The sequence below is a fragment of the Rhinoderma darwinii genome, chromosome 1 (genome assembly GCF_050947455.1).
Source record: "Rhinoderma darwinii isolate aRhiDar2 chromosome 1, aRhiDar2.hap1, whole genome shotgun sequence".
Classification (NCBI taxonomy): domain Eukaryota; kingdom Metazoa; phylum Chordata; class Amphibia; order Anura; family Rhinodermatidae; genus Rhinoderma; species Rhinoderma darwinii.
The window spans coordinates 39,372,439-39,395,048 of record NC_134687.1 but is presented as its reverse complement, the minus strand read 5'-3'; positions in this window follow the sequence as shown (position 1 = coordinate 39,395,048).

Genomic DNA, 22,610 nt, shown 5'->3' with positions numbered 1-22,610 from the left:
CCACCAAATGTCCAAGTGGCCTACTACTGTTAAGAAATCCTCCAAGGCTTAAGCCTCATGCACATGAGCGTGTTTTTGCGTCTGCAATTCACCCAAAAATCTGAGGGTGAATTGCGAACCCATTCATTGCTATGGGCCCATGCACATGACCGCCATCACTGGCCTGGGAGCCTGAACCGCAAAAAGATAGGACATGCCTTATTAAGGACCGCATTTGCGGTCCAGGCTCATTGAAATCAATGTGTGCACTGCCTGTGATTTACGGGCGGGCTGCGGATGACACTCCGCGGCTGTTCGTGCCACAATCACAGGCCCTGCACACAGCTACGGTCGTGTGCATGAGGCCTAACTCTCAGGAACATTAGTATTAAAAGAAGAGAAGAATTATTTTGTTTGACTTTTAATTTTCAGCCTCAACATTCCTGAGACTTAGCGGCTAAGATTTCCCAGTTTCCCAGAGTGCCTGCCATAGCTGCCCCCTCTAGTGCCAAACTATGCCTCCATTCCAGCCCCATGTGCCCCCTATAATGACAGGAACACATGTCCACATGCTATTCATTGTGATTCCTACTGTCAGCCACACATGCCACCTTGACATGCATAGTGTCTGCTACAGGGACCCCTATTGCAGCCTTAGGTGTCTCACAGAGCACAATCCGTGCATATCTCTGGCACTGGGCTTGTCCGGACACTGCCTGCCAATGTCCCATTGGAGAAGAGGGACTTTTATGACATCAAAGCCACATGGCTCCATCCCTCCTCCCCATCAACTGAACTGTTTGCTACATGACTGTGATGTCATAAAAGTATTCTACTCCTAGATGAATAAAATCCTTCTGTTTTGTGTATACAGCTTCTATGCAGATCTGTGTTTCCATGGTTATAGACTACAAACTCTGTAGTCTGATCCTGCACGCACACTTTTCCATCTGTCCCTATTTCTTGCTAACATACAGAATGTAAGCAGACACAGAGAAAGTCCTGAAAGCCCACCAGCTGACTGTGAGGGAGAGGAAATAGCCCCGGAGCAGCAGCACGTCTGCAGATTTTCAAGAGTCACCAAGAGTACCCTGGTCCACCTCAGACGAGGATCCTCCCTACCACTCCATCTGCTTCCACGCGTCTAAACACGCGGTGTAACACTAATAATGCTGCAATAAGGAGTGAGTAAACATTACTGGTACGTACTGTTCTGCCATTGAGAGGTTAGTGAGAGAACTGTTGCGAAGAGGATTTTGCTTTTTTTTTATAATACTAAAGTTCACGAACGGTTGAGGGAAGTTCGTCAACGTCCGCAACACCTAGGCTCCAAAGGTTGGACAGCATTTATTATATTTCTGCAGCCATTGTAAATTGTATATTCTTTGCTGTTAGTCAGGAGGTGTATCCTAGCTGTCCATTGCAATATTGGAGTGTGTTATCATCCTCCACTGTGGGCCATAGGTTATTATACCGCGGGGACGTTTGTCTATTGTTACCCCAGCCGGCCTAGCGTATAGCTACATTTCTTACCACCAGGGGTTTAAACATACTTAAGCCACATTGGGTATACAATATTGTACTTGTGTTGTGCTATGTGATTTGTTGCACTTTCAATTTTCATTCCTTCTCCTTGACCCACCAATTTTTAACCTCCTCAAAATAAATCTGCCAAGTGGTTTTATTCTTATTTCTTGGGAGTGTATACTGAGCTTAGGCGGGGGATTCCCGAGTCAACTCCTATCAGAAGAGGAAGACCCTCCTCGTACAGATCTCCCAAGCAAGATTCGGGTGGAGCCACAGCTCCATAATGAGGTGAGAACTACCAGACACCCTGTCGACGGATATTCACACAAAGGAACGTTACATTAAAAAAACAGGTAAAATGCTTGAGTTTAAATTTATTAAAATCTATTTCCAGAATTTTTTCCTGCATAATACAGTAAAATGGTTAGGGAAATTGTCAAAATGTGATAAGGAGCGCTCTTATAGACTCATTTAACAGTGTAGTAGTTCAACCCATTCTTATAGTTCACTACCGAGGCATAAAATAACAAAAACTGAAAGCAACACAAACATAAAAGAAATATCAACAGGATATGTCAGAACAGATCTCACATGAGCTCAGTGGTACAGCAACAAAAAATGTGAAAATAATTTCTGCCACAACAGGCACTTTACTAGGAGCAGCTGAATAGACTCTTTATGATTCAACAGTCAAGTGGTTTTCACAAATGTTCCCACAGAGTGGAAGGAGAAGACCCTTCTTCTTCTCTGGCGGACTTCCATCCTGCGAGTCTGCGACCCAGCATGAAAGCAGCACACACAGGGAAGCAATCCAACATTAACGTTGTCCAGTAAACAAAATGCAATACAAGACAAATATCTAATCCAGTTCAGTACAATTAAAAGAGTATTTCCTCCCAAAATGGAAAATTGGCCATATATTAGTAAATTAAAAGTTAGATAAATTGCTAGAGTTGGGTAACGATGTTTTATTTAATGACAGAGATATTCCCATATTTTTACTTTGTTGCGGCAGCCAAAACGCGCTGCCGACATGATAATAATGTACGGGTACGATTGATTGAGTAACGACCGCTCGTCCCCATTCATAGTTCCTTGTGACAGGAGCAAACGAGCGGCGATCAACTAGGTCTCGTTGATAGGCGCTCACTGCACCGGCCGATAATCGGCCGGTGTAATAGAACTTTAGACTCCATTCACAACTACATCGGAGGCTTGGGTCAGAGCTTCCGTCGCAGATCCCATTGAATTTGACAGTAAAATATTTCTTCTGTCAGAACGACACACACTATGCCTGAACCCAACGGACCCCATTGTAAATCAATGGTGTCTGTCGGGCATCCATCGTATGACAGATCCGGCATAGCGTTGCGGCTTCTATTATGCACTAAAGCCAAAACACAAGCGTTAAAATAGCTTTTACCCATAGGTTGGAATACAAAAATTCAACACCCATCCCTTCCGACACTAACCTGAGGCTGCATTTACACTAAACAGCCATGGTACAAACAAAACTATATTCATTTAGAATCACTGAACAGGCCATACTTACTCACAAAGGCAGGTATAACACCTCCTGTCAGGACGCAGAAAAACCACAATGCTACATAGAGGGAGATGACACAGGTGCAATATACTGATGGACAGACACTCTCCCTCCTACTATTCATGAGCGGGGTGGCTGCTTAGTATTATCATTGCACACAGGTATAGCTATTATAAGAGTGTCAGTCACATGGGAGCATGTAGCGCACCATGCTGGCATACAGCCTGTTAGTCACGCCCATAATATTAGACGAGGCGGGCTGCCCAGCACCTTCCAATATACTGACCAACCATTCTCCCCCAGCACTAGACCTGGCTGCATCCTGAAAAGATATCCATGATACGCGATAAATATCAATGATAAACATGAGGTATTGGTTAATATTTTGGCCAAAATACGCAAGCTCGCAACCCACGTCAAGAGTCCCCATCGTATTGCGAGTCCCTATACTCCCATGAGGGGGTTTGTCTGCATCCTGCCGGGAGGTGTTATACCTGCCTTTGTGAGTAACTATGGCTCAGTGATTTTAAACTAATATAGTTCTTTTTCAGTGATTTGTTTGTAATAGGAGTATAGGGACTCGCAATACGATGGGGACCCTTGATGTGGGTTGCGAGCTTCCGTGTTTTGGCCAAAATATTAAAACCAATACTTCATGTTTATCATTGATATTTATCGTGTAACCCACTTTTTTTTGGTTTTGCTGCATTCAAAGACCCCTAAAAGTTTTATTTTTGGTCAAAGGAGCTCTAGTAGGAATTAGTTTTTGTGGGATGAGTTGAAGATTTCATTGGTACTATTTTTGGGGTACATACTATTTTTTTTGCCTTATTCACTTTTTAAAAACCGCAGTTTTGGCATTGTTTTTTAGTCTTATTTTACGGTGTTCACTGTGTGGGATAAATATGGTGCTCATTCTACCGTATGGGTCATTACGAATGCAGCAATACCAAATATGTATATATTTTTTTTATTTTTTTTTACACTTTTTTCCATACTAAAGGGCTTTGTACAGGGGAACAAGGAGACTTTTGTATTACTTTTATTCTATATTATATTTTTCCAAAACTTTTTTACACTTTTTATTCCATTTTTGTCTCTCTATTGGAATATCTAACCTTCAGATTGCTCATATAATACATTGCAATACTACATGTCAGTGTAAAACTGATAGGCAGCCTATAAGGCCTAATTGACTTCAATGCATGGCAGACCTAGGGCCATTGTTAGACCCCTGGCTACCAGAGCAACCCATCGGCAACCTGCAATCGCGTTTATGGTACGCTGATGGGGTGACAGAGGGAGTCATCTCCAACTGTCTAGCCACTGAGATGCCGTGGCATCTAAGGGGTTAATTGGCCGCTCCCGGCCGTTAATCGAGGTCAGTACAAAGGGTCAGACAAAAGTTGGACCGAGGTCGGAATCATACCTAACAAGCACGGAGATAGCAAAAACTTGCAGCTCTGGAGGACCAAGCATTAAACGGACAGCCCATTGATTTCAATGTGCACTGTGTTATGCATCATTTCTCCTTTGGTGGCGCTGGAGGGGAACTGAACCCTTGCTCCCCCACAGTTTAGAGCTGATTGCTGGGGGTCCTAGAAGTTGGACAACCTGTAATCAGATTATCGCAGGATGGGGATCCTCCTAGCAAAAAGGTATAACCTCTTTAATGTATTTTTTTATTTATCTGGAACCGTTTTTGTTTTTTTTACCACCATGACACCTTATGGCAGTGCCACTCTACTCCTAGGTGTAGATAAATTGTTACCCTTATTTTTAAGCCATGTCGTGTTTGACTGATCGGTTTTTAATTACTTTGACATTTCGGTGTGTAACACCCATACAGAACCTCTTGTAGAAAATTACTTCTGTACACATGGCATTGGCATGTTGCCTGCTTACATGACTGTTGAATGCTTCCCCGGGGGCAGCAGTGCCAGGGAAAATTAGTTGCAGACATGAATTCTAGTCAACCAAAGTACATGTATTACCCCTGACTGTTTAGTCTTTATAACCCTTCATCAACATGTGTACAATAAATAAATGCAGGCGTCACAGTTTAACATATGCACAAACTGAGAAGATTTTGTATTGGGATCTATGAGTGATTGTAAAGTGAAAAGAAAAAGAATTAAAAACAGTGAAATAATAGAAATACTCTACCTTAACCCCTAGGACCAAGCAATTTTTGGATTTTAGGACCATTGTAATTTTTTTAGTATTTGTCTCCCGCATCCTTACAGCCATAAATGTATCACTTTCGTAGTTGAATGAGGACTTTTTGTCCGGGACAAGTTTTTTTTTAGTACGATTTTGGGGGTAGATATAAGGAAGCTTTTGATTCATTTTTTGAGGAGAAAGGATGCAAAAAACAGCAACACTTCTAAAATTATTATTTCTTTATTCACACCATTCACAATTAGATTTATTATACAGGTTGTTACGGTTATAGGGAGACCAAATGGTTTTTAGGTTTTATTCAATGAAAAGTGTTTCTTGGGGCCTGTTCACATCTACGTTGGGCTTCCGTTCATCGGTTCCATTAGACCTTTTCGTCAGAGGAACCGATGAACGGAAACCATAGCTTCCGTTTGCATCACCATTGATTTCAATGGTAATACTTCCATTGTAGTTGGTTTCCGTTTTTTCCGTTCTGTGAAGTTTCTGTGTTTTTCATGGAAACAATAGCGCAGTCGACTACGCTATTGTTTCCACAAAAAAAAAATCAGAAACCTTACGGAACGGAAACAAACGGAAACCAGCTGCAACGGAAGTATTACCATTGAAATCAATGGTGATGCAAACGGAAGCTATGGTTTCTGTTCATCGGTTCCTCCGACGGAAAGGTCAAATGGAACCGATGAACGGAAGCCCTATGCTAATTTTAACACACCCTTACAAAATTAAAATAGTGTTTATGTTTTTTAATTTTTGCAACTTTTTTTATTTACAAAATTATTAACTTTTTTTTATTGAATGAGCATAAATACATATATAATGTGATTGTGGGGGATGTAGTAGTAAAATGTTTTCTTGTAAGGCCGGGTGGGTTCTTCATAGTGAATCTCTACATTTTGTCATCTTGTATTTTTTAGGTCCAAAATCCTATGCTGATTAATTTCTTAATATATTTTGATAGCAGTCAGATCTTTGTTTTTCTGATGCAGAACTCCAAATCCCCGGCATAGATAAAGATTTAAAGAAGACGTGCCACATCTTCTGACATGTCTATTTAAGTAAATACTTGTATCCCCATGAAATAACAATTCTGAAACATAATTTCTTAGAACTCTGCTTTGTGTCATTCCTCTGTTATTCCTCCTAGGAATAGGCTAAAGATGGCTCACATAGAGCGTCTATGAGCCTGTCTCCAGCCAAATAAGGAGCACTATTCACAGCCAAAGATGCATGGTGCTTAGCTGAGCGTTTCTGCACCTTCGTTTCAGCAACGTTCCGGTTCTCAGTACCCGGACGCCCACCGAACAAAACTTCTGATGTGTCACTTTGACATATCAAAAGTTTTTGAAAATGCAGTTAGTCTTTAAAGTGGAGCTAAACGTTTGACAAACTTCTGACATGTCATAGTGACATGTCATAAGTTTGGATTGGAAGCGCTTCGTGTCTATTAGGATTTTTCTTGAACTAAATATATTTGTGTACGGACTCTATAGAAAGTCAATGAGTCCGTACTCCGATACATCGGCATTCCCGAAAAAGCCGAACAGACACGAAGCGGCTGAGCGCTAACACGAGCGCTTCAGCTGCTTCATTCTAGCGATTGGTGGCGGTCTCAGTGCTCGGACCCCTACTAATCCAAACTTCTGACATGTCAAACGTTTAGCTACACTTTAAAGTATTGCATGATCTTAATTTACTAAATGATAATAAGATCAGTCAACAGCAGCTTGATGATGGTTTTCTGGTAGCAACTATCAGGACTAGCCTCCGGGTGATACTGATAGGTGTCCTGCCAGAGTGACAGGAAGTCACTGTGTCATTCCCGATGCACACTGTCGGCGACAGTGTGCATCATTGTGCATCGGGAATCGGGAGGTCAGCTGTCCCCGACAGCTGACACTCCAGTGTTGCCAATCATCGGCTCATCGCCACTGATTTCGGCAATTAACCCCTTAAATGCGGCGATCGATTGCGATCGCCGCATTTAGTGGGTTTGTAGCACATCAGCAGCCCCCATGCAATCGTGGGGGTTGCCATGGCAAACGGAGGCCAGACAACAGCCTCTGGGTCTGCCATGTATGGAAGCCTATGAGGACCAGCCTCTATAGGCTTGCTGTCAGCGTGACTGTGACGTCACACTGACAGTTGGAATACGTTACACTACCTAGGTAGTGTAATGAATTCTAGCAGCGATCAGTGCTGCAGGTAAAAAAAGAAAGTGTAAAAAGTTTAAAAAAAAAGTAAAAAAAAGTTAATAAAAATGTTTTATAAAAGTGTACAAATATTTTTTTTTCCCCTATAAATAAGTCTTTTATTATAGGAAAAAAAATGAAACCGTTAAAAAAAGTACACATATTTTGAGTCACCGCATTCGCAACGACCCAAAATATAAAACTATAATGTTATTTTTCCTGCACGGTGAACACCGCAAAAAAAATAAACGAAAAACTATGCATCACTATTTTTTAGTCACCACCGCTCGCAAGATATAGTATAAAAAGTGATCAAAAAGTTGCATGTACCCCAAAAGAGTAGCAATAAAAATTAACACCCGTCCCGCAAAAAACAAGCTTTTACACAGCTTTTTTGACTAAAAAATGTATGGTTCTCAGAATACGGCGACACAAAAGATAAATAATTTTATAAAAATGGGATTTTATTGTGCAAACGCTGCTGAACATAAAAAAAAAATATTTACATATATGGTATCACCGTAATCGTACCAACCCGCAGAATAAAGTAAAATGTCATTCATAGCGCACGGTGAACACCGTAAGAAATAAAGAATTTAAAACTCCAAAATAGCTTTTTATTGGTCAGCTTAGCTCTAAAAAAAAATTTAATACAAAGAGATCAAGAAGTTGTATGTACCATAAAATGGTACCAATAAATGCTACAGCTCGTCCTGCCAAAAATAAGCCCACACACCTCTCAATCGACCAAAAAATAACAAAGTTATGCCTCTCAGAATGTGGTGATACAAAACTATTTTTTTTTAAACAAATAGTCTAATCTTTGTAAAAGTAGTAAAATGTAAAAAAAAACCTATATAAATTTGGTATCACCGTAATTGTATTGAGACACAGAATAAAGTTAAGTTGTCGTTTTTACCGCACGGTGAAAGACGTAAAAACAAAAACCCAAAAAACAATGGAGGAATCACAGTTTTTTGCAATTTCACCCCGCAAAGAATTTTTTGCATTTTCCCAGTACATTATACACCGTGTTCCAAATTATTATGCACATTGGATTTAAGTGCCATAAACATTTAATTAGTAGTTTTCCAATTAAACTCATGGATGGTATTGTGTCTTAGGGCTCTTTGGATCATTGTAATCAATCTCAGACACCTGTGATAATTACTTTGCGAGGTGTGCCCAATCAAAGGAAAACTACTTAAGAAGGACGTTCCACATTATTAAGCAGGCCACAGGTTTCAAGCAATATGGGAAAGAAAAGGGATCTCTCTGCTGCCGAAAAGCGTGAAATAGTGCAATACCTTGGACAAGGTATGAAAATATTGGATATTTCAAGAAAACGTAAGCGTGATCATCGTACTGTGAAAAGATTTGTGGCTGATTCAGAGCACAGACGGGTTCGTTCAGATAAAGGCATAATGAGGAAGGTTTGCAAGTGTGCATAAAGGTATTTTTCGGCCACCCCTAAACAATGCTCACAAGCAGAAACGGTTGCAGTGGGCTCAGAAATACATGAAGACTAATTTTCAAACCGTGTTGTTTACTGATGAGTGCCGTGCAACCCTGGATGGTCCAGATGGATGGATTAGTGGATGGTTGGTGAATGGCCACCATGTCCCAACAAGGCTGCGACGTCAGCAAGGAGGTGGCGGAGTCATGTTTTGGGCTGGAATCATGGGGAGAGAGCTGGTAGGCCCCTTTAGGGTCCCTGACGGTGTGAAAATGACTTCTGCAAAGTACATAGAGTTTATGACTGACCACTTTCTTCCGTGGTACAAAAAGAAGAACCGTGCCTTCCGTAGCAAAATTATCTTCATGCATGACAATGCACCATCTCATGCTGCAAAGAATACCTCTGTGTCATTGGCTGCTATGGGCATAAAAGGAGAGAAACTCATGGTGTGGCCCCCATGTTCCCCTGACCTCAACCCTATTGAGAACCTTTGGAGCATCCTCAAGCAAAATATCTATGAGGGTGGGAGGCAGTTCACATCAAAACAGAAGCTCTGGGAGGCTATTCTGACATCCTGCAAAGATATTCAAGCAGAAACTGTCCAAATACTCACAAATTCAATGGATGCAAGAATTGTGAAGGTGATATCAAAGAAGGGGTCCTATGTTAACATGTAACTTGGCCTGTTAAGTTTTTTTTTTATTGAAAGAGCTTTTGATTTCTGTAAATATGACCTCCCGATGCTGCAAATTCAACAAATTACCATTTTAGTTCTCTTTACAACCTTTAAAATGTTTTGATCTCTGTTGTGCATAATAATTTGACAGTGCATTTTGAGTTTTTTACTTCTAAAAAAAAATCTGTTATCATTAGGAGATTTTTTCAATAAAATTCGCATTATACTCCAACGGTTGATGGCTTGAAGATTATACTGACTGTCATTTGCATCGACTATTTAGGAAAATCAGCGAAAAATAACATTTGCATAATAATTTGGAACACAGTATATGGTACTTTAAATGGTGTTAATAGAAACTACAACTCCTCCCGCAAAAAATAAGCCCTCACACCACACTACTGACAACATTTTTTTAAAGTTATGGCTCTTGGAAGGCGGCAAGTGAAAAACGAAAATGAAAAAGCAAAAAAAGGATCAGTCCTGAAAGGGTTAATTAATTTCTAATAAAAAAACATTTATGACCACATATGGACCACGTATAGCCTGTAGCGTCCATGACCGCGGAACGTCGAGTTTACTCACCTCCTCACGGCCGCAGCCATGGATCTGTGAGTGCTTGCTCTCATCTCCTCTCCGGTCTGCTGTGTCCGGTAGGGTGCACGCGCACGCTCGTGCCCGGCCTTAGAGGGCCAGCGTGCGCACATGTGGAAATCATCATAATCAACTGCCCATGATTTCCTGGACTACAGGAAGAGCCCTGCCCTTCTGATCTTTGCCTGAGCATTGTTAGTGTATCAGTCAGTCTTGCAAATGGTCTCTTAGTGTTTTCCTGTTCGGGTTGTTACCCGTGCCCAGCTACCTGTATCCTGTATCCCGTGCTGTGTTCTTGTTCCTGAGCCTATTAGTGTTGGAGTCGTTGTCCTACTGTACCTGCTGTCGTTTGCCACGTCCAGTGTCGTCTGCCACGTCCTGTGTCATCTGCCATGTCCAGTGTCGTCTGCCACGACCAGTGTCCTCTGCCACATCTAGTGTTATCCACCACGTCTGGCGCAACCTGCTGCACCCACCTCCATCCGTGCTGAAGCCTCGGCCACTGTCTGGACTATCTTAGGTAACCTTGTGTTACGAACTGCTAGAGACTCTTGTATAGACTGTGACTAGGCCAGCTGCCTCTCCGCTACGGCAGAGCTGCCTAGTGGGTCCACATACCCTGTGATCGTGACATAGCTGAAATTTCCTTTCAAATGTTAGTTTGCTTTTTCTCTTTTATCCCTTGTGAAATTTAAAAAATTAAACATTAATTTTCACAGCCTAATTCCACTAACTTCTACAAAAAAAACCTGTGTGGTCAAATGCTAACTATACCCTTAGAAAAATTCCTTGAGGGGTGTAGTTTCCAAAATGGGGTCACTTTTGGGGTGTCTCCACTGTTTTGGTCCCTCCATGGCATTGCAAACGTGACATGGCAACGAAAACCATTCCAGCAAAATCTGCGCTCCATAATCCAAAAGGCGCTCCTTCCGTTCTGAGCCCTGCTGTGGGTTCAAACAGCAGTTTATTACCACATATGGGGTATTGCCGTAATCAGGAGAAATTGCTTTACAAATTGGGGTGCTTTTTCTCCTTTATTCCTTGTAAAAATGAAAAAATTCTATGTTTTAGCAGAAAAAAAAGTAGATTTTCATCTTCACAGACTAATTCTACTATATTCTTAAAAAAAAACCTGTGGGGTAAAACTGCTAACTATACCCCTATAAAAACACCTTGAGGGGTGTAGTTTCCAAAATGGTGACACTTTTGGGGGATTTCGACTGTTTAGGCACCACAAGACCTCTTTAAACCTGACGGTGCCTAAAATATAGTCCTAAAAAAAGGAAGCCCCAAAATCCACTAGGTGCTCCTTAGCCTCTGAGGCCAGGGCTTCAGTCCATTAGCGCACTAGGGCCACATGTGGGATTTTTCTAAAAACTGCAGAATCTGGGCAATAAGTATTGAGTTGCGTTTCTCTGGTAAGACATTCTGTGTTACAGAAATGTTTTTATTACAAATGAATTTCAGCAAAAAAAAAATTAGATGTAAATTTCACCTCTACATTGCTTTAATTCCTGTGAAACATCTAAAGGGTTAATATACTTTCTGAATACTGTTTTGAATACATTGAGGGGTGCAGTTTTTAAAATGGGGTGATTTATTGGGGATTTTCTAATATATAAGGCCCTCAAAGACACTTCACAACTGAACTGGATCCTGAAAAAATTGCCTTTTGAAATTTTCTTGAAAATGTAAGAAATTGCTGCTAAAGTTCTAAGCCTTGTAACGTTCTAGAAAAATAAAAGGACGTGAAAAGAACGATGCAAACATAAAGCAGACATATGGGAAATGTGAACTAGTAACTATTTTGTGTGGTATTAATATCTGTTTTATAAGTAGATACATTTACATTTAGAAAAATGTTAATTTTTGCATATTTTCTCTAAAATTTGAAGTTTTTTCACAAATAAATATTGAATGTATCGACCAAATTTTTTCACTAACATAAAGTACAACATGTCACATTAAAACAATCTCAGAATCGCTTGGATAGGTTGAAGCATTCCAAAGTTATTACCACAAGCGATACATGTCAAATTTGAAAAACTCATCTGTGTCCACAAGGTCAAAACAGGCTGCGTCCTAAAGGGATTAAACTGCACAAATCCAAAATTGACTAATAATAAGCAAAATGATAAAAAATAACATAAGAAAAAAAGGTAGTAAGAATAAATTACAAAGATGCTGGATTTTACCTTTACTTACCATAGAGCAGGGGTCTCAAGCACGCGGGCCACATGCGGCCCCTGGGGCTGTGATCTGCGGCCCGCGGGACACAGAGCCGCTAGTATCGGCTCTGCTCCGAGACTCTGGAATTCCCTGACATCGCTGTCCACATATGAACAGCGATGTCTGGGGCTTCCCCAGAGACGGAGTCCCGGGCAGAGCGCTAGTACAGGCTCTGCTCCGGGACTCTGTGGAATTCCCTGACATCGCTGCCCATATATAGACAGTGTGTCAGGGTCTTCCCCAGAGCGGAGCAGAGCGCTGGTGTCGGCTCTGCTCCTGGACTCTGTGGAATTCCCTGACATCGCTGTCCACATATGAACAGCGACGTCTGGGGCTTCCCTAGAGCTGGAGTCCCGAGCAGAGCGCTGGTGTCGGCTCTGCTCCGGGACTCTGTGGAATTCCCTGACATCGCTGCCCATATGTGGACAGTGTGTCAGGGTCTTCCCCAGAGCGGAGCAGAGCGCTGGTGTCAGCTCTGCTCCTGGACTCTGTGGAATTCCCTGACATCGCTGTCCACATATGAACAGCGATGTCTCGGGTTTCCCCAGAGCCGGAGTCCCGAGCAGAGCGCTGGTGTCGGCTCTGCTCCAGGACTCTGTGGAATTCCCTGACATCGCTGCCCATATGTGGACAGTGTGTCAGGTTCTTCCCCAGAGCGGAGTCCCGGGCAGAGCTCTATTATCAGCTCTGCTCCGGGACTCTGGGGAAGCCTCTGACATCGCTGTCCATACATCGACAATGATGTCAGGGGCTTCCCCAGACAGGAGTCCCAGTGATGTCAGGAGCCCAGCTGGAGTCCCAGGAAGAGCCTACTAGCGCTCTGCCCGGGACTCCAGCTCTGGGGTTGCCCCTGACATCTCTGTCTATATATGGACAGTGATGTCAGGAGCAGAGCTGGAATCCCAGGCAGAGTGCCAGAAGCGGCTCTGCTCCGGGACGCCAGCTCTAGGCAAGCCCCTGACGGCACTGTGGCAGCATCTGCGGAGGGCACTGCGGCAGCATCAACGGAGGGCACACTGCGGCAGCATCAACGGAGGGCACACTGCGGCAGCATCAACGGAGGGCACACTGCGGCAGCATCTACGGAGGGCACACTGCGGCAGCATCTACGGAGGGCACACTGCGGCAGCATCTATGGAGGGCACACTGCGGCAGCATCTACGGAGGGCACACTGCTGCAGCATCTACAGAGGGCACACTGCGGCAGCATCTACGGAGGGCACACTGCGGCAGCATCTACGGAGGGCACACTGCGGCAGCATCTATGGAGGGCACACTGCGGCAGCATCTACGGAGGGCACACTGCTGCAGCATCTACAGAGGGCACACTGCGGCAGCATCTACGGAGGGCACACTGCGGCAGCATCTACGGAGGGCACACTGCGGCAGCATCTGCGGAGGACTCTGCGGCAGCATCTGCGGAGGACTCTGCGGAAGCATCTGCGGAGGACTCTGCGGCAGCATCTGCGGAGGACTCTGCGGCAGCATCTGCGGAGGACTCTGCGGCAGCATCTGCATTTAGCGACACTTAAACTGGAAAGCTGGATTGTTGAAATAAGCACGTGGAGAAATATCTCAAATTTTAAACCTAGCGCTATTATTCTAGTAATATAGTGTTATAGTAGTTCAAATAACTAATTGATTAACAATAATTTTGTATTGTATCAAATTTGAAAGTAATGCGGCCCGTCAACTTCCCATTTTTTCTATATGCGGCCCACTTACCCGGCCGAGTTTGAGACCCCTGCCATAGAGTAAACATTTATTAAAGCTGACGATTCCGGTAATGATTTTAGTATGGCTGTGATAACAAGACCCTACAGACTCGGGTTCCCTTCTATGTATGTGTGGATATCTGTCATTGATTCTGCTGGTCTATAAAAGCCCTATGGTAGTTTTAACAATTGCACGCCCTGAATGTATTTAAGAGACGTGTTCATATCTCTAGAGGGTAGAGCCTGCCGGTCTGCGCAGTCCATCTGCCTCATTACTTATTCTTCCTATGTTCCCAACACTTTTACATTAATCGTATTGACACATAAGCATGAGTGCTGGCCTGGCAAGTTAAAACCATTTGTTCATTAAGGGGAATGTGTTATCTCCAAACATGCTGATCGGATTGTTCCTAAAGTGCTGAAGGCTTAAAAGAAAAAGTATTTTTTTTTTTTTGTAAATATGTTCAATTCGATTTTTTTTTCCCCCACAACAGCTGATACATTTATTTCTGAACCTGACTCAAAATATACACATTATTCTAGGCCATCTAATTAATTGGGGGGAGGGATATGTCAACAAGTAGATGCTGACAGTGCAGATCTGTTGATGGATCCATTCCTTTACACAATTTTTTTATGATTATTATTATTATTTTTATGTTAGAATTATTTCATTATTCATTTTTTATTATTAATAAAATAATTTTGTATATTTTTTATTTATTTTGTTTCTTCAAAAAGCATGTAAAAAAAATGAAAGTATGAACAAGTGAAGGGGCACTTTCACACACAACAGAGTTTAACTGAGTTTTTCGCCATGTTTTGCAAGTCGTTACTTTTTTTCTGCGGTTTTTTTTGTTAGGTGAGGCTAAAAAGCTGCAGCCGGATGTTGTCAGGCAGTCTATAACAAGTAATGAAAATATCTACAGACAGAGCTTAGGTCTTTGGTATTGTAATGGTATTTTTGGTGTCTTTGGCATATTCAGTGGTATTTTGTTCATCCCCTTCTCTAATAAAAGCCGGTCAGCTGAACACTGCAAGAACAGCTCTTGGAACCCCAGTGATTAGCTAATCCCTGTCCCGCTTGGCGATTCAGGTGACCCATGTTCTGGAAATAGGTGCAGGTTCCAAAGCTGGGATCAGACATATATGGCATATCCCGTGGATATGACATAAACGTTTGAGTTGGGAATACCCCTTTAAGAACTACAGGAATTGTTTCTGTTTGAGCGGATTTCATCTGCCATAACTTTTTTTACTATTTGTAATGTTCTATAGCTGTTTGAGGCCCTGTTCTTTGTTGTTGTTGTTGTTGTTGTTGATGTTGTAGATTTTTTAGCCCCAATTTTGAGAGTACATATAAATTAACTTTTAATTGAAAATAATTTTTATAATCCTGGAATGCTTTTTATGCATTCCAGGATTATAAAAAATAATAGAAATTAAAAGTTAACATGTACTCCCAAAATTTCGGCTAAAAAAATCTACAACAACAACAACAACTTTTTCATAAGCAATTCCGCCATGGTTTATTTTTATTTATTTTTCTACACAGTTTATCTTTTAGAAAACTTTATTCCATGTGTTATTATGTTCATAACTATGTGTATATCTTATATGTTTTTTACTGTTTAACAACTTTTATTCAATAAAAATGATTTATTAAAAAAAATTGTTTGTTGTATTTTTTTTATTTTGAGTTGGTTTTTTTTACAATTTGAAACTTTATTTAATTTTAATATTATTTTTAGTCCCGTTAGGGGACAGTTTTTAATTTTATGTATTATGTTAAGTTATAATAAAATGTTATATGATTATATGACGTTACATTATTGCCAACGCAAAAAAAAGCACAAACATCTGTAAACAGGCATTAATACTAAATAACCCTGGGGACCTTTAGCTGACAATATAAAACCACCAGTCCCGGCGATTGCAATGCTGAGGCTGACTGGGAAGCGACAAGGGGAGCTCCCTCCTTTTGTCAGCATAGCCATCAGCATTGATAGCGGTGCAATAGGGCGAAATGGCCAAGAGTTTTCAATCACAGTCCCCCTCCATCAGGTGACTGCACCTTACCATCATGTACATGTATGTCAAGACTCTTCCCGCAACACACATGCATGTGACTTTGTGGGATAGAGTTAGGCCCCATGCACACGACCGTGGAAAACCTCCGCAATTACGGACCCGCCTGGTTCTATTGGCTGCGGACACCCTTCCGTATCGTTACGGAAGGGTGTCCGTGCCGTAGAACCGTGCTGGGAATTATGGAGCATGTTCTACTCCTCATGCCGCCAGCCATGCCCGCAATTGCGGGCCGTGATTATGGGCACGGTCATGTGCATGAGGCCTCAAGCTGTAAATGCTCTTACAGAGGATCTGTTATCAGATTATACATATTATGGGGACTGGTCCGCTCTCCTATTAGCCAAAACGGAACAAAAAAAATATGGTCTCGGATGGCTAATAGGAGTGTTCAAAGAATACAGGGGGGGTTAAATGAGGGGAGCGCTCCCCCAGCCCTTGTTGGCAGTGATTGACAGCTGGCTGTTGTGTATCAGCATACACAGCACCCCGCTACCCTTCAATCACTGGCGAGAGGGCGTAGGGAGCGCTCGTCTCATGAATACTCCGACTCATAACTATGAGTCAATTGCATCCTTTGAACGCTCCTATTAACCAAACGACACCATCTTTTTTTTTGTGCTGTTTCTGCTAATAGGAGAACGGCCCAATCCCCAAACTATGCAGCCCTTATATAAGGCAGCATAGTCTGATATCAGATCCGCTTTAAACAAACAAAACATACTTGCCAACCCTTTGTGTTCCAGTTCATAGGACGGTCCCCGAAAAGTTGGGACTGTTGGCAAGTATGTTACATTTACTTTGGTTGATTATATTACACAGCTTTACTGTGTAACCAGTGCATTGCAAGAGAGAAATTGATTTCTTGGAATCATAACATACATCTGTTCTTGAATGGGTTAATTAACGTCTTGGGTGTTTGGTTTATAAGATTTTTGTACATAATGTATTCTGTATGCGATGTTGGCAGTCAGCAGCAGGCATCAGTAATCACAAGCAGACGTGGCATCCAACAGGCAGCGTGATTAATTTATCAGGAAAGTGCATCAATCCTGCACCACTAGATCAATCGGAGTTAATTACTGGTTGGTTGCTATCGGTTACTGAATTTCATCTTTTGCCTGTTATTAGTTGGTAATTACTATATACGCTGATTTGTATTTAGAGTGCATGCTGCCCTAGGCACATGTGATGCTGACGCCGTGTCCTACAGAGCAAACCAATCATGTAAAGCCTCACCACAAGGGGGCGTTTATTCATTCATTGATTATAGACTGCATAGTATTTGGAGGAACTCATCACTCTGATATTTTGGCGTCAAAATCCCAACTTCATTATACATTGCACGCTTAGCTTTGGTTTTACTGGTGTTGCCAGACTCAAATCTGGTAAGTTATTTAGAGGGTAACTAAACCTTCAACAAACTTCTGACATGGCAGTGACATGTCAGAAGTTTTGATTGGTGGGGTTCCGAGCACTGAGACCCACACCGATCACTAGAATGAAGCAGCAGAAGCGCTCGGGTGAGTGCTGAGCAGCTTCGTTTTTCTGATATGCTTTTTTCGGAAAGTCGATGTAGCGGTGTATGGGCTCATAGACTTTCTATTGAGCCTGTACACAGCTACATTGGCTTTCCCAGAAAAGTCGATCAGAAACGAAGAGGCTCAGCGATCATCCAAGCGATTCTGCCGTTTTGTTCTAGCGATCGGTGGGAGTCAGAGTTCTTTGACCCCCACCGATCAAAACATCTGACATGTTACTATGATATGTCAGAAGTTTGTTGAAATTTGATTTACCCTTTAATATTTAGTTCCGGAATAAAGAAGGGCCACATTCAGAGGTGTAGTTGAAACTCCTGGACCGCAATGCAAAATCTGTAATAGGGCCCCACACCTACCATGTGTAATTTAGAATACTAATGTCTTTTTATGTGGAAATCACTTGGGCCCCCTCAGACACCAAGGCCCGGATACCACTGCTACCTCTGCAGCCCCTATAGTTACGTCCGTGGCCACACCAATGAAGAATCTCTGCTCATCTCTCATCCATAGAAACCACAATCAGGAGCTGCATCTCATGTATTAGATGTATGCCAGCCGAACCCACAGATTTTGGCGGGATGGGCTGACCATCTAATGTGTATGGCTGCATCCTGAGGGCATGACCAGACGTGGCGGAATTGCTCTGGAATTCCGCTGCGGAAATCCGCAGCGTACACGTTTCTCCATTGCTTTCCACAGCTTTTTAGTGAGGTTCGTTTACACGTTGCGGAAAACTCCGCTGCGGACCATAGGCTGCGGTGCGGAATTTGGTTTCCACAGCATACACTGGTTGCTGCGGACGTGTAGCGGACTTGTTGCGGACTCATTGCGGAATTTCTCCATTGACTTCAATGGAGTCAAAATTCCGCAAAGAAGTCCGCAGATGTTATGTGTGCTTGGTAGCGTATTTGTTTTACGAACATGACATTTCTTCATTCTGGCTGGACCTATGTATTTCTAGGTCTACAGCCAGACTGAGGCCCCATGCACACTAACGTAAAAACGCCCGTAATCATGGGCCGTTATTACGGCAAGGGCAGGCCCATAGAAGTCAATGGGGCTCCCGTAATTACGGGTGACTACGTGTGTGCACCCGTAATTACGGGAGCGTTGCTAGGCGACGTCAGGAGTTAGTCACTGTCCAGGGTGCTGAAAGAGTTAAACGATCGGCAGTAACTGTTTCAGCACCCTGGACAGTGACTTCCAATCACAATATACATCAACCTGTAAAAAAAATAGAAGTTCCTAATAACCGAGAACTCCCTGCTTCTTCCTCCAGTCCAGCTTCCCGGGATGACGTTTCAGTCCAAGTGACGGCTGCAGCCAATCACAGGCCAATCACAGGCTGCAGCGGTCACATGGACTGCCGCGTCATCCAGGGAGGTCGGGCTGGATGTCAAGAGAGGGACGCGTCACCAAGACAACGGCCGGGTAAGTATGAATTTCTCTCTCTATCCTGCACTGATAGAGAGAAGGGAAGTATTTTCACCTCAATACGCAACGGCTAGTCCGCATCAATTTAATGCCCATTTTAGGCAGAGCCGCAACAGAATCTGTAATGCAGATTATGTGCGGCATTGATGCGGACAGTGGCGGAAGAAATACGCCATGTCTGGTCATGCCCTTACAGTCCAAGGCTGCATTCACAAATCTCCAAGCTTCTGAGCTGAAATCTCCTAGCACCCCCTGCTGGCATAATGTCTGTACAGAACTTGTTCTGGTGATTTACATTCTGGAAGTGTCCTCTTTACACCAGAAATGTACAGTAATACATACACTAGTGATTGTAGATGGCCGTACAGAAAATGACTCGCCCTTTGAATGGTAACTCCAAACATCACATAAAAAGTAAAGATACTGCACAGACTGATCTCTGCCTTTTCTTTTGTGCCTAAGTAGCAGCAACATTCAATGTAAATACCATCATACCGTGCTGAAATAATACCAGCGTACAGTGACCAAATAACAGTGTATACAATATATAAATAATGCTGCTATATGATTAATATTAAGATGCGTGTTGGTCACTAGCCTTGGGCACAGGCCATCTGTTGTGCCCCCTTCATGGTGACGGTCCTACCTGCTATTTCATAAATACACACCATTTTCTGCATCACTTCTATCAAAAAACATACATCAGTCTGACCATTTTTTCTAAATAAGGGTCCATTCACACGTGGTGTTTGATATGCAGTTAGCACCGAAAAAACGCACTTGAAAACCACATGCATTTTTACTGTGGTTTTGTGCGTTTTTCGTTGTGGTTGCAACCGCATAGAAAAATCATAAAATTGCGGTAAAAACACAAATGCGTTTTTTAGATGCGGTTCTAAACACATCTCAACCGCAATGTGTGAATAGACCCTAAGTGTCTACCATTCTCCCAGTTCAAAAATCCACCAAATCTGCCAGATAACCTGAAACTGTGAAGCTTTGGGCTAATTTTTTAATTTACAAACCTATTTATAAAGAAAATCATATTCTATATATATACTTTTGATAAAGCAATGTAAAAGAGACACACGGTACCTTTTCCTCGGAGAGCAGCTTGTGGATTTGTACCACTGTAAACAGAGCGGATTGCACTAGGTACTATGAGAATGTGATATTTTATGTCAGAACTAAATTAATAATTAGGAGTTCAGCTGTTCCCTCGTTTTGCCAAATTACAATTCCTCCTGCCAGCTGTTGACCAGGCACAGACAGAAAGCGCATACTATCAGCCAGGAGTGTAACTAGGAAAGACTGGGCCCCATAGCAAACTTGTGACTGGTTGACACTGCTATACAGCCCCCCTGTGGCTAGTGATCCCACTTCCCCTTTGTCGATAGTGGCATACAGCCCCCCCACCTGCCCCTTGTAGACAGTGCCCCCATCTCCCTCTTATAGATACTGCCCCAACTCCCTCTTGTAGAGAGTGCCCCCACCTCCTCCTTGTAGATAGTGCTATACAGCCCCCCACCTCCGCCTTTTAGACATTGCCCTCTACCTCCCTCTTGTAGACAATGCCATACAGCCCCCACCACCCCCTTGTAGATACTGCCCCTAGCACCCCCTTGTAGATACTGCCCCCACCTCCCTCTTGTAGACAGTGCCCCCCCTTGTAGATACTGCCCCTACATCCCTCTTGTAGATAATGCCATACAGCCCCCACCTCCCTCTTGTAGACAGTGCCCCCCACCTCCCTCCTATAGACAGTGCCCGCACCTCCCCCTTGTAGACAGTGACACCCAACTCCCCCTTGCAGACAGTGCCATACAGCCCCCACCTCCCCCTTGTAGATACTGCCCCTCCGTCTTGTAGATAGTGCCATACAGTCCCCACCACCCCCTTGTAGATACTACCCCCCACCTCCCCCCTCTAGACAGTGCCCCTACCTCCCCCATGTAGACAGTGCCCCCCACCTTCCCCTTGTAAGCAGTGCCAGATACAGCCCCCACCTCTCCCTTGTAGAGAGTGCCCTGAAAACAAATAAAACAAAAAATATATACTACTGCTACTGCTCTGTCATAGTGACGTCAGGATGTCATTGTCCATATATGTAGCATCCCAAGGGGCGGAGTCCCCAGACAATGTATCCCACTGTATTCCATACAGTGGGATATATTGCAGCCTTACGTAGAAAGGTATGTGTCGGGAGTCCTCCCGTGTCCCTTCAACGAAAGGCCACAGTACAAAGCGAAGAGGGCCTTACAAGCAGGGGACTGAAAAATTGTAAGAGAGAGAGAGAGACGTCTGCAATGCAGACATATGGCAAAAGAATATCTGTACAAGTTAAATGTATATGTATGTGTGAACTTAGCCTTAGAAACTACTGATTGGTTGCTATGAGAGCCAATGTCCCTATGATAACAGTGAGCTGTCAGAGCACTTGAGCAGGCAGTGTTATCATAGTTACATAGTTACATAGTACGGTCGAAAAAAGACATATGTCCATCAAGTTCAACCAAGGGATGGGAAAAAGGGAAGGGATGAAACAAGAATTCTACACATTCACATGAGAATATAGGATATATCTCTTTTACGGAGAGCAATAAAACTTTTTTCAGCTTGCGAACACGGTACCAAGACTTACTTTTTCTTTTGACTAAATGGTGGATACCAGAATGTACCGCACAGAGATGGAAGTAAAAAATCTTCTGAAAAAACTGGCACGACAGGACAGTGACATTTTCTTTTTAACCAGATGCAAGAAGGAAAATGTATTCCGTAAAGGGGATTTCGTTTTCCTGTCCTCTTTTCTTTTTTTTGTCTTTCTCTCTCCTCCTCTTTTCTCTCTTTCAAGCTCTATATTTATTACTAGATCTGACTGTGTTAGGCCCCATGCACACGACCGTTTTCATCAGTAATTACTGACAGTAAGTACTGACAGTAATTACGGACCCATTCATTTCTATGGTCCACGGACACCTTTCAGTATTTTTACTGATGGGTGTCCGTACTGAAAAACGTATAGAACCTGTCCTATTCTTGTCCGTAATTACGGCAAGGACTCTCCCGTTTAAGTCTATGGGAGCTTCCGTAAATACATACGGCTATGGATGTGCATCCGTAAACCGTGCTTATTTACGGAAGCGCTGCTATGCAACACGCTGATGACATCATTTGCATTCTCCCTCTTTTGTTACAGGTCCGTATATATGGATGCAATATGGATCGATTTACGGACAGTATTTCAGGGATAGATGAAAATACGGTCGTGTACATGGGGCCTTAGTTTGGATGTTTTTTGTTAATATCTTTAGCTTCATAGATGGCTATTTTGAGGAAAAACACATGTGGTGTTTTATGAAAACTGTTGCTGCACATTAAAGTTTTTAGGACCTATAGATGTCACAAAAGTGGATCATCCACTTGTGATTCCCCTCTATAGGGCCAGAGCG